The following is a 10,736-nucleotide window of genomic DNA, read 5'->3' as shown; positions in this document are numbered from 1 at the left end:
GACAGGAGATAGAAATGATTAGTTATCAAGTTAGAGGGTCACTCAGTAACTCCTAGTAATTGTTTGAGGATTCAACGAAAATATCTCAAAATGTTAAGCAAAGTGAAAAAAGCGATTCTTATATCAGTACCGATCCCGAACTGCACCAAGATTTAATGGGTGCCTCCCACATCCATATCAAATCCTTCCACCAACGTTCATGATAATCTATTGAGTAGTTTCTGTGTGATCCTGCTAACTAACAGACAAACAAACAAACGCAGAGGAAAACATAACTTTCTCGGCAAAGGTAGGAGTATTATGTTGAATGTGAATCGTTTAATTAGTAACTGGTAAACTGAGTTGTATCGCAATCTGGGTTATGGCGGAGACTACATGTTTAGAGAGTGTAAATAATCAATGCTGAAATGTCAATTAAGTAAATCTTATGTTAAATGTTAAAGGACATCTACCCAATCAGTCATGTCAGGATGGAAGTAACTGGTTTAATCTCTTGAATTAGTGTACAGAGCCTGAAGCAGTGGGGGGGGCTGATAACCTTACCTTGCATCAAGGGAACTCTTCTGAGAATAGTCTTTTGTTGCCTGGCAACAGGAGGGTCTGCGAGCACTACCCGCTGTTTCTGAAACGTATGCATTTCGTCTAAAGGTGCTGACCGGGGAGTTTTCCAAAACCACTAATACTGAGACTTTGGGACACATGTTTTGACTCTGTGACTTTTGGAAACCATTTCTTCCACCAGATCAGTCAAAGCTCGACCTCCAGCTGTGAATGCAAAATGGAAAACAACATTTCCATGTTAGTGGCCTTTTCTTTCAGCTAGTTCTACCAGTTCAAACAAGAAACCCCTGGCTCCTACCTTTCACCATTTTAATATTTTTGTGAGTATTTTCCTGCAACTTAGCAATCAACTGCAGAGCAGGCGGTCTGTTTCCTGGTTACACCGGCATGTGTGTAACCAATCGATGTGAAAAGTCATGTGATGTGTGTCTTCACTTGCGTCAGTATGGACAAAGATAATTTCTGATACAGGTACAAACCGTTTGTCTCGGCGGACATTGTTTAACTTTAAAACACGATTTTAAAATGAAGAGGGATTTCTGATGGAAATAGAGTTGGGTTTCGAGGCCTGTCAGCAGGGTCTTTCTTTTAGCATTACAGATATCTTGTTTGAGTAGGTGGGCAACCGGCATATTGGGGGGGGCGTTGGAGCAGATGTTCTGTAATGTGACTTGGACTATGAAACGGCTGGTTACTGCTTAGAGGTACTGCTTAGAGAGAGAAGGGAGTGTCTGTGGAATTAGACAGGCACTATTCTCCTGTACAGATATAATGTAATATACAATATATATAACAATTTAATTAAACAAATCATTGGAAATCCACTTACTTTACTTGCCTTGTGACAGGCAGTTATGTTTGAATTACTCTTTGTTTGCTTGTTTGTGTGGATCCAGACAAAGATCCAAATTGCAAAACCGGTAAATGTATATATTCTCAAATTATAATTTAATCCACCCTGTGATGGTTTCCTATGGTCTCAGTTATTTTGAAATAGTATGAGAGATGCAATAGCTATTATCCACAGTGTTGCAGGAATTCACTGGTTCATTAGCATTAGAATATATTCATATTTAAGATTATGATAATCCTAATCAAGTGAATTTTTTATATACATTTCAAGACCAAACACAAGAATCGACGTAATAAGATACAAAACAAACAATAGACCAGACCAAAGCGTGACCATAAATACAGCAAAGAAACACAAGCAATACATTTATAGGCATATCATGAAGACCTTACGGCCAAAGGGGAAAACAAGATGTGAGGCCATTTTCTAAAGGGTCAGCTGTGGGAGTAGATCTGATGACGGGAGACAGGCTGAACCATCATCAAGGGGCCAGCGGCTGAATAAAAGCGTAAGAGTTCGGGAATATAAGTGGGAGCTATGCAAAGAGAGACCTAAACTGAAGAGAAAAAATCAAGTGCAAAGCGAAAGAAATTCTAAAGTGAAGATAAGTGCACACTCTGCTGATATGCTGTGTAACCAGCCACAAGCCAGACAACAGCTTTCTATTTTGTGCTTTGGATTTCTGAGAATTGATGAAAAGACATTGTTGGTGTTCAGACGTATGATATTGTTATGGTTTGTGTGCAGATCATCAGATCATTTCTTTCCCTTTAATTTTCCGAAGAGCCAAACAGACGTCTGTAGAATTGTTGGGTTTCATCCTGGTTTTGCAGTCAGGACAGTGCTGGGTTATTAATATGCACTAGAAATGTTTGTCTGAAAGCGATCGTGACTCATCCCTATAGTTTCTTTGAGTTTATTTCTTTGATTTATGGCAATGTTCAGGAAAAGTTTCTGTGATTCTCCACTCGAATGCATTTGTGTATTGTGTCTAGTCTGGCAGCATCAAATAGTTCTCATTAAGAGGAGCTCTCTATCCTCACGTCCCAGTGTTTACAGCTTCTCATACCCAGATTGTTTCGAGTCTTTACGTGCGAGCACGAAAACCAGACAGCCGTCACAAATCGAAAAATATGAAGACAATCAAATGAAATAACTCCTCGTTAGAAAGCCATTATGTTTTTCTGGAACAATTAGCATCTATAACGCATTGAGACTTGATATTAATTGCAAACTGGAAGTACAGAGCCTTGATTCAGGCTCGGGTTTATTAGAGGTAGATGCCGAAGTCACTGCAAGTAAAACACAAGTTTTGTATTGTTAGAAATAAAAAATATTACCACAAGACGCCATATTGTTACAGTCTGTGTTTCAGATATGAAATGTAAAGAAAAATGTATGACTATGATAAAACACAGCGAGGAGAATAATTGGAGCCTGGATTCTTTCTTCAATTATTTCATAATATGACACAAAAAGAGGAGCCAACCTCAGCCTGAAAAGGGGCAAGGTTTTAAATCCCTTAGTTTTAATGTACGGTAATTAAAAACACGGGATTTCCTCAGTGAAATGAATACGTCATGTCCTGCTTTCTGCATAGATCCCACCCCTCATGTGAACACAGAGATTTTCCTGACTTTCTCCTATTGCATTGCGCATGAGTGAAAGGTAAAGTGTCCAAACTCCTCATGTGAAAATCTCTTTATGTACTTCTTCAGGGCGATAGAGTCGATGGGTTGGCTCAGGGGTGCAGCAGGATTGGTTGGATTAGCAGAATCCTGGAGGACACGGGTGGTGCCGAATGTGAGCCGAACGATCCCAGTGAGATATTGTCCCTTGTTACTGGATTTGTGCCTCTCTCTCTCAAGATATTATAAATGAATGTGTACAAAACAAGGGAAGAATTAGTGCTCATCTATTCTTGACTTTATTGGCCCATTCCTGTCTGAATTCTGGATTTATTTGGAAACACACAGAGGGTATATTATACTTTGCAGGCAAGAATACAAAGAGTGACAGATAATATGCTCTGCGTGTGACTCTTAATGCGGATCAATATAGAAATTGTGCACTGGAAAAAAAACAACCCACCTCTTTCGAAGTGACGTCCGACACAGTAGAGAGAAGTCACACAACCAAACCACACACAGCGTTGTTGTTTGCAGTTTTCTCTAGTGTGACAGTGGTATTTGAATAAATGCTCTGCTGCAGATATAAAAACCAAAAATGGGAAAGAGGGACAGAAAGTATGTCTGTTTGCACAACAACAATCCTCTGCCTGATTCATGCGCTTCAAACGTTTGATAATTGCTATAAATCAATTTTGCGTTCTCTCTTTCACTCTCCTCGACCTCTACTCTACAAGTACTGCAGTTTATTACTTAGGTTAATAATTACAATGTGTTGAGCACCTATAGTCCCTGTATAGGTGCGACGGACGATCATTATTCACTGTGTGAATAACAACTGTAAGTCTGTTGTAGCAGTTGCAGCAAGGAGGCAGAGAAAGAGGAGAGAAGATGGTATCACTAGAGGAGTAGATTAATGACTTAATCACACTGAATGATAAATATTGAAAGTTATAAGACATGAAGTGGTTTGTTTTCTAGATTCAATTTAATATGCAGCATGAGCAACATGTGATATTTTAATGTAGCTACTTTAGTGACAAGCAAATGTACATAAATAATTTAGAAATCATATAGAATATTTGCCATTCCACCTCATCTCCCCGATGTTCAACCAAAGCTACGCCTTTGCACAGGAGGATGACTTTGATGTGTCTGAGCCCGACACCTCGTCTCCACGTAGCTCTCTGACCTATCGCAAGTCAACTGGAATATTCATTGGTATGGTGACCTCAGTGATCTCTGATTTGTTTGAAAAATTCCTCCCTCCCGGTATTTTTCCGTTGCGGACTTTTTCATTAAATTATTTGTTGAGCTGTGTAACTGTATAAGTAATTAAATATAAACGTGTTCAGCCACTTTATCACAGTTAAACAATTGTACATGACAAAGAAAAAATATTGTTCATTGATTATCACATTCACATACAGTTGTGTATTTTAATCAGATATATTGATGATAATATATTCAAAACAATGTGCTGTCACCAGTTCTTTTTCCGGTATTGCTCCAGGGGACCAGGTGGCGCCCCTTGGTTTCTCTAACCAAGCGTAAAATAAATGCTTTTCTGCTTTGAACAACGGTGGGCAGAGTCCATATCTGAAACAGAATTGCAGACATGAAACACCTTCTTCTCTCCTCCGGGACAGAACGGAAACAACCAGTTTCCACAGCCAGAGGCAATATATGTGAACTGGAAACAGGCTTTAAACTCAGCTCAGTTTGAGTTTGTTTCATGCAGTAGCTTCTTGGGAAGGAACGTCTGTTTAATAACACAATAGTTTCACAGTTTTGATTTGCTCTATAATCCTGTCTCGGCCTCCCGGCTTCCTGATTGCTAGTTTGTCTCTTCACCTGCCATCAGTCGATATTGATCATCAACTAATCAGCACTACAGTTTAGTGCCCCCCCATCTTCGTCCCAAAATCACCTCATCTTCGCTGGTCATCAGCCACCCTCGATCCCCTTCCTCATCAGCCTCGTCCCCTTCTGGCCAGTACTTGAGCTGATGACAGGTTTCAATCCGTTATCTCCGTTATAAACCAGCTTGGAAGCATGGTACTAAGCGTTACCATGGTGATTTAACCCGGGAAGAAGTGAACCAACCTCCTAAAACTGAAAAGGTACCATGATAAACACAAACCCTGCTCCGGAGTGCAGGCATCTGGACTAATTATACCAATAATAATAATAACAAAAGCAAAAGGACCAAATATCCCAGAATGCACCTAGAAAACCCCTTCCTGCCTGTACCTGCCTTTCAACAAGAACTAATCGAACCTATTTCAGAATATGCCACAACATCCACCCTGCCCAGAGACAACTTGTCCTTACTTAGCATCATTCAAAAGTGACAACCCTCTCAAAGCAGGCGTCACCCTGCAGGAGATAAGCTAGTGACATTCAGCCACTCTCCCTCTCCCCCAAGTCTTCCACAGCATTTTGTTTTGATTTCTACATTTCCATTTCCTGTTCATCTCTTAAAATAAAAATATGTGTGGCCTTCCCTACTTTGTCCATCTGTAAGCCAGGTTGTGAAACATTTGTATAAAACAATTACACATATAATGAATGGATCACTGTGACATTATGTAATTATCAACTCATGATAGATTCTAGCTCAAGCTGTGTCTCAATTCAGGGTACACATCTTTCAGAGGCTGAATACAAAGACCAAGTGCGTCACAGTGCCACGACTCGTCTGCAGCATTTCGATGACTCGTATACCGTGAGTGCGGCTGAAAAATGCGTCCTTTCATCCCCGAGCCTCTTACAGGTGGATCCTTCTCGTTAGCAGGTGAGCATTAGTAGACCAAAACTACAGATGCTTACACTTCAGAATGTAAATATCAGGGTTTAACTCCAACGAACAGCAGTTCACATGAAAAACAAACAAGGGGCATTTAAACATCCTGTTGTGTCCAACTGCCGCACTGTTGTTAGGTAAGGTGAGGTGAGGGCAGAACGAGTTCATTTCGATCTAGCCTTCAGGGTCTATGAGGCTCACACAGGCCACATCCTCATTGGACTGAGTAGAGAGCGTCCTTTCAAAGGGACACTTCATCTTCTCTATGGTAGAGCACGTATACCACAAACACAGCCGAGTCCTCACTGTCGAGTCCGGAGTTCATAGCCCGCTGGAGCTTTTTGATGTATGTCATCCTCTCTATGTCCCTGCCTTTTCTCCATTTAAATAAAACTATGTCTCTTACGATTGAAAACAAAGGATAAAGTCAAGGACACGATGATGTACAACACATGTACATGCACAGCTGAGTTGAAAAAAGAAATCCTTATGATCCTGTTGATTGCCTTGGAAATATTCATACAAGTAAAAAGATAATTATAAAAGACTATTTGTGTAGCGTGTGAATGGAATCATTGCGGGAGTGATACAGTGATTTTATAACCAAATGTAGTATAAACTCTCGAGTCTGTTCATAAAAACTCAACCAACCCAAAAAAGGGAGCTTGACAAAATACACGACACACAATATCTTTCAAAAATACTATAGACGTAATGTAAGAATGTGCCCTCCACCTGTATTTATCTGTCACTCATATTGCAGCATGACAGTGTCAACTTGTCTCATCCCGGTTTATTTGATATTCAGCCCTCATATGAATCCTGGGTATCCGCTTTTGATTACGTTGTTTTCAACAGGATGTGACTCGGATGTGCAGTAAACAGAGAAATGACAAACTGACTCTGTTCAGGAGATGTTCTCAAGTGTCCTTATCTGAATTTTTTGTTCTGTTAATTTTGTAATCAGTGTTACATAGGTGTCTATGCTTGATAATACTTTCCCTCTCATCAGTGGGTATTGTCCATGATGGAAGCAGGTAAGTGAGAAACAGAACAGAAAGGTTCATAGTTTGGACATGACTTGTATCCTGACCTATTTTGTTGATTTTCATTATTTGCTCAGTTGGATTTTATCCTCTTATCAGTCGCTTGAACACGAGAATTTGCAAATGTAGAATCAGTACTTTAAAAAAACTTTACCTACCTACAAGTGTTCAACCGGGTCACCGAGGAGCTGTGAGGGCGGCAGGCTGCTTCTGAGCCTGTGTCGTCCATGTCGGTGGACGGGAGCTAGTTATGTTTCTAATTTGTAGAAAATGTGTCTGACCTTCCCACTTGAATGAATTTCTTTGGTATATAATGTATTTCAGTCATTAAGGCTTTCATTTCGAAAAGGAAGGTTGTTTTGTAGATATCTTAATATGCATTTATTTTTGAAAATATGTTTGAACCTGAAGATTTTGTGTTTTGTTTGAGTCCATTTAGCTCCCACGAAGAGCGTTTAAAGCATCCCAGGTCATGACCATCACCATTTCCTGTGTGTGTGTGTGTGTGTGTGTGTGTGTGTGTGTGTGTGTGTGTGTGTGTGTGTGTGTGTGTGTGTGTGTGTGTGTGGTGGGTGGGTGTGAGGGTGGGTGGGTGTGTGCGCGCGTCGGGGGATTCTTCTCTGGCAAAACTTGAAGTTCTCCTCTCCATCAGTAAACCTCAGCTCTGAACTCGTAACTCCCCCGCTCCTTATGTCTGTGAGTTTGTATTATATTATTAGTCTGTTCACATTGTTTAGAATTGTTGATGGATGAAACCACGTCTTCTGCTTCTTAGTATAATGAACTCAAATTCCTCCTGGGTCCCTGGCTCTCATGGAAATAACAGAGGAAAGACTATTGTTTTATTTTCTTAATGAAATTGTTTGTCTGAAAGGTAGCATAGTATTACACACTAGAAATAAAGACATCAAATTAAACTTAAAGTGAAACACAGATTGGTGTGAAAGCCAAGGTCCAATCAGAGCCCATCCTATTATATATAAAAAAACGAATTCCTTCATATCACAGAGCTTAATGTTAAGCTTTAGGATAATTTACACAAATTGTGTTTACTTTGTGCGCTGTAGTCAAACACAACCTGATTGAAAGGGGAACAGGTGGTGAGCTTCAAAGTGTAATGCAAATATAATCCCTACAGAATTGGAGGAAATGAGAAATATTAAAAGTGGAATTTACTTTGCAATTGATGAGATCCCAATCTTATGAACTTTAGGATTTATTAAATGTCATGTGATTCTCGCTCAGTCTCTGTCTTCAGGCACTAATGCACTAATGACAGACATAAAGGATTTTACCCAGTCCTTGTGGAGGATATTATTCACCATCATTTGGATGCTGCCTGCTCCCAGTGATGGACCAATAATCAGGTTTTTGCACCACACAATGATGTAACTCTCTAAAAATTGTATTCTGATATATACATATATATATATAAAAATGATAAATTCTACCTGTATCGGCTGTGGTTGCTTCTGAATATATAAGCACATACTGTGCACCTGTCAGTTGAGCAAGGAGGAAGATTTAGCCGTCTGAAACACTCACATACCCAGACACTAAATCTATGACTCAGTTCCATCCGTTAATATTAGAGTGGGACCCGACGAGCCGGAGTCAATTTCTGGATCAATGTCCCTGTGACAGTTTCACCTGCTGGGTTTTGTGTCACTCAGCAATACGACGCCTGTGAAGTGGATCTGTCGAGATTAACGTCCATGTCATCCTCCTTGGTATACGGCGTATGTGCCCCGGGTCACTGATGATTCTTTCTCTGCAAATATCCAAACAAGTATCTGTCATCCACATCCTGTCAGCTTTTACAGGTTCAGCAACCATGGCCCGCTCACTGCCGAGAACAAGAGCCCAGACTGTGACTTCTAATTTGTCTCAACTATAAAGCCAAAGATTAATTATAGTCATGCTTGTGCATCTATGACAGGCATTAATGCATGATACATATTAATATGTGTGCAGGTGTAAGAGAGAAATTAAAGTTGTATTCCGCCAATTTCATCCGAGACAATGCGCTTATAAATGTCGGGGAGTCTAGAATGTAGATAAATTTAAAACATGATTGGTTGACATCTGGTGTATTGAAATGTAAATTTTCTCCCTAAATTTCTTAATTATCCAGATGACAGTTCTCTCTGTAGGAAACGTCAGGGAACTTTCTAGGTTAAGCAGCTTCGCAGAATTGTGTTGCTCCATAGTGGCACACTGGAATTAAACAGTTTGAGTGATAATGCATGAAATATCCTTGAACACGCTCCTTCTAATGACTTTTAGAAAAATTATTTATTTGGTAGAGAAGAGATGCGCTCATATGACTTCATGTTAAACAGTGAGACAGCAGCTGTATTTCTCCTGTCACTGTTTTAGCTTTTTTCGTTTCCATGTGATCACTCGTGAACTAAATTAGTTTATCAAAGTTTTATTCCTCACAGGGAGCACATCTGCTGATGCACAACGGTCTGATCCAAACTGATCTTTAATTTGATGCTATGGAAACAGGGTGAAACATCATGATTGACAGTTGCAACTACCGTGAGATTGGTTGAGCGTGTGTATCGGTGGGACCTGGAACCCTTACTTCAAACCCCCGATGACTATTCTTCACAGACTCTGGCTCCAAAGACGTCACCAGCATGAGACAAGATATCTTTGACATGTCAGTGATATTCTGGCTTTCTTTTTGTACAGTGAAAGGAAGTGGAGATGGTCAATGGTATCAACACACAGTTGTTTGTACAAAGTACTGTCATTCTGCAATAAGGGACTTTTTCTGGACGTCTCTGTCCAGTCGGCTGTAAGTAGCTGAGGTTTTTGTCAGTGATCACAGAGATCATAGCAGAGTAAGAGATACAATTACTAAGAGGAAAACTGTCCCAGTTTCACAGAATTTCCCAATTTAGAGTTTTGTCTGAACATTTCATGGACTTTTGTAGATTTTGGTTTCACAAGCTGAGGTTCAGGGTCTCGTTCTTTAGTTTGAAAACATTTATACGAAGAAAAAGGTCTGAGCAGAATCCCCATTTCTGCTTTTAAGGCTACGACAAAAGAGATTTTTTTTTAACAACATAAATCCTTGAAAACTCCATCTGCTCATACGATATGACTGAAAGCTCCAGGGCAGACGCTGAATTGAACAGGCAGCGAGGACTGGGTATTTAAGGTGAGAGCGAGCGAGAGACAACTACATCATTCTTTACTCTGGAGCGATATCGGTGCTTTTGCAATTAAGTTTAATGAGCACTGCTGCTGAACTCGGGTCACTGAAATATTAGCTCGGATTTTCATTTCATTATCGAGGTTACCAGTTCACAAGTAGCAGATAATACAACATTGTTGTATTTGTTAAAAAATGGATAGTAGCTGATAAAGATTTTTCATTTTAGTGGCAAAAAAGGAGAAGGCTGAAGATACAAGCCGTACTGCAGCAGAACGTTTACACTGAGCCATTTTCAGGTGATGTTGACACTGACTTTTTTTATTCAACAAACAAACAAATTGCAAGTTAACAACACCATATTTTGCAGAATTTACAGAAAAGAAACAATATCATGCAAACAAATTATTTTTATTTGCAGCTTTCGTCTTAGAAACACATAAGTAAAATAAGAGTTTACTTTCACATTCTCAATAATGCGTTTTAAAGTTTTTAATTTAATTCATGCTGTTTTCTTATCCATTTCTCAATCACAGGAAGCAACACAATTCACATCTCCAATACAAATATAAAATATATTAAATGTCATGATAAATTACAGTTACTTCGTAGAGCTTCATCTCCTGTGTGAGTTTGTGCAACACAGTAAACACTGAAGACAAATTAAGCCACATGT

The sequence above is a fragment of the Pleuronectes platessa genome, chromosome 7 (genome assembly GCF_947347685.1).
Source record: "Pleuronectes platessa chromosome 7, fPlePla1.1, whole genome shotgun sequence".
Lineage (NCBI taxonomy): Eukaryota > Metazoa > Chordata > Actinopteri > Pleuronectiformes > Pleuronectidae > Pleuronectes > Pleuronectes platessa.
This window is presented reverse-complemented; position numbering follows the sequence as displayed.